Source organism: Pseudorca crassidens, chromosome 20 (genome assembly GCF_039906515.1).
Source record: "Pseudorca crassidens isolate mPseCra1 chromosome 20, mPseCra1.hap1, whole genome shotgun sequence".
Lineage (NCBI taxonomy): Eukaryota > Metazoa > Chordata > Mammalia > Artiodactyla > Delphinidae > Pseudorca > Pseudorca crassidens.
In genome coordinates, this window is record NC_090315.1 from 11,163,502 (window position 1) to 11,166,915 (window position 3,414).

The window sequence follows — 3,414 nt, forward strand, 5'->3', positions numbered from 1 at the left end:
AGGGTGAATCAGAGGAGAGGGTGCCCTTGCCACTTCCAGGCTCCTGGCGGGAGGGCCTCTCCCCGCCCATTGTCCCCAGCCTGGCCAGGACGTCCGGCGACATCCCTGGGGACGCGACGTCGGGGGTTATGTAACAGTGCCAGGCCCCGGGGAGCGGCGGAAGTTAGGACTCCCGGGTTCCTCTCCACGCCCCATCCCAAGGGAGCGACACGGGTCGGGATCCCAGAGCGGCTTGTGACATCACACTTGGGCGGAGTCCATCAGAGGCACTAACTCCTTTTTTTGCTCACCCCCACCCCACTCGGGAGGAGCGAGGACTGAGATCTGAGACCCTAGGTGGGGAGGGGTATCCCTAGCAACGCCATTGGCTGAGGTGGCCTGATGGCCAGGGCTGTTAGGCAAAAAGGTAAACTGAGTCCCATAGAGTGCTGACCCCTTTCATTTGATTCAGTCATTCAACAAAGATGTATTGAGCCCCTACTGTGTGCCAGTTATGTCCTAGGTGATGGGGACCCAGCAGCAAACAAAACAGATGTCCCTGATCTCAGCAGCCTCTGGGCTGACCCCTGATTCTGAGCCCAGACCTACTCCATCCCAGCCAAACGTTGTTGAAACTAGACCTTCTTCACTAAACAGAACACCAAAACGTGGATCCTCTCACCCAGCTTTCCCTAGTGCAGGGGGCAGAACACATCTCTCAGCTGCTGAGTCCCTGGTCTCGAAATGACTGCATCCCTGTCACCCCCACCCCCTGTGGCCTGTCACTTCCTCCCATCCTCATCCCCCCCATGGGGCATGACTAGAGATGCTGGTCATAACAGGCAGGTGGCGAATCACTCAGACGTCATAACAGCCGGCTGTGCTATCACCGTGTCCCTGAGATGTCATCAAGCAGCCTCAGTCTCTTCCTATGAACACCTCTGGGGCCTGAGGTGAGGGTTCTGCCCTGCTGCCAGGGGTACCTCAGCCTCCCAAACGGAGTTACTTACTTCCACCTAAGCCCTTCATCAGAAGGCTCTGGAAGGTACCTTCCTAGCTTTCCTCACTCCTCCTCCAGGCAGCCCCCTTGAACTCCCTGCCACTCCCCTCCAGTTCCCTGGGCTCTGGCCCTTTGGACTTTTTCCTCTCTGATCTCACCTGCTCCCATACCTTCAATTTTGAAAAACCTTCAAAGCCAGGCCCTTGATAGGACACATCCCTGCATTTCTCTAAGCCTCAGGCTTCACTTCTCTAAAATGGGTACAGCAATGGTGCCTGGCCAACACACTGGGTGGTGAGTGATTGGAGCAAGGTCATTTCTGTGACGGGCTTAGCACAGCCTGGGGACATCGTGAGAGCTCAATGAATCCTACTGGCCAAGGTACACAAGAAATAGTTAACAGTGAGAAGTGGGGATCAGAGGAAGGAAGAGAATTTACTTTGTCAAGGTATACTCTTGTATTTGCCAATACATGTTCCCCCAATTTTTAAAACATTTAATTAATTAAGTTTTGGCTGCCTTGGGTCTTCATTGCTGCACACCAGCTCTCTCTACTTGAGATGAGCAGGGGCTACTCCCCGTTCCAGTGCACGGGCTTCTCATTGCACTGGCTTCTCTCGTTGGGGAGCACAGGTTCTAGGTGCACAGGCTTCAGTAGTTGTAGCACAAGAGATTACTTGCTCTGCAAAGCGTGGGATCTTCCCAGATCAGGGCTCGAACCCCTGTCCCCTGCATTGGCAGGCGGATTCTTAACCACTGCACCACCAGGGGAGCCCTTCACTGACTTTCAAATCTGTTCTCTCCTCCTCTTTCCCCTCCTCCCACTCCTACCTAGGTCCAGGTCCCTCCTTTCCCCCTCCCTTCCTCAGTCTACCTCAAGGAAGCAGTCAGAAAGGTCTTTAAACCTTCCTCTGTCCCTCCCCTGCTCAGAACCTGCCATGGCTCCCCAGTGCCCTTGGGGGAGCTCCTCACTGTGTGTCCAGGCTCCTCACCATGGCCCAGCCTCCTCACCATGGCCCATGGGGCCCATTACTGTCTGGTCCTTGCTGACTTTTCCAGCCTCCTAATTCTTTCATCCAACTACATGATTCTTCTTGCCTTAAAGGATCCTCCAGCTCAGTCCCTTTGCCTGGCAGTCGAGTCCCATCCAGACAACATAACAGTTGGACACCTGGCTAAAGCTTGGTGTCCACTAGGGACAGGGACACCACTTGAGGCTGCTTTCCATCCACAGCCAAAGAGTTCTGCCTGAATTTTCACCGAAGCAACATCTGTCTACTACACTGTGCTCCCTGGGTTCACACAGGTCAGGGCAGTTTCTGTCCTGTGATATTTCAGAGACTAGAAGGATGCAGACTTTGAATCTCAGGTAAATGTGGTATAAGACCCTTGAGGCTGATACTTGGAGTGGGCACTGAAAGAGTCACAGGATATCAGAGTGGGAAGGTGCCCAGAAGATCCAAGTGCAAGAGGGAGCAGGCCCAGAGGGAGCAGGGTTCCTGGCTGTTCCCACTGCCTGGAGCTGTCGTGTCCCATCACTGACTTGCAAGAGAGGGAAGAATCATAGTAGAATTGGGTTTGTTGAACTAAACAGTGGGTGCCAGGCTGAGCCCTGACTCTGGTGACCCCAACCTTGGTGATAGACCTGCGTGACCCCAGTCTGAGCCCCAACCCTGGCCCAGGCCTGAATCCCTGATCCTGGGCACAGTATGAGCCCTGAAACTGGCTAAGACCCAGAACTAAGCCCACTCAATCCACTGCAGAAACTAAGCAAGAAGTCAGAGCCTCATCCCCAGCCCTCTGCTTGCTGGTCTGGTGTGACTTCCTGTGACCTCCCCGTCCTCCCCCCCGCCCCATAGAAGTGGAGCTGAGAACTGGAAGGGGGGGCGGATTCAGAGAGGCAAGATTCGTGCTGTGGCTGGGGAGGGAGAATACGTACAGGACTTCAGGGAGAGTAGGTTGAGGACTCGGGGAGGGGGCGGCAGGGCTAGGAGTGAAGATTAGGATAGGGAAGGGGGAGGTAGATAATGGTCAGGGATGAAGAATGGAGGGGAAGCAGAGGATGCGGGGTACCAGGAGACAGGGGATCGGGGTGATGGAGGATTGGGGGTGCTGATTCGAGGCTGGTGACAGGTTGGGGTCAATGCGGCGACGGCGGGGGCCGATCGTCCGGCCGGGGCTGCGCGGCGAGGCCCAGTCGAGCCCAGGCCCACCCCCAGCCCCCACGCCCCACGCTGCCTCCCCCTTCCGCTCCCCGGAAGCGCTGAGTCGCACTGCCTTATCTGGAGGCCGCTATTTCGGGCTCAGCTCCTAGCGCGAGGACTATTTTTAGCGGCGCTCGGGTAAAAATGGACGCGGCGCCGCGCGAGTTCCAGAGGCCGTGCGCGCTCCCTCGCGAGAACTGGGGGCCGAGGCCGCGCGCCTGAGTCACCTCC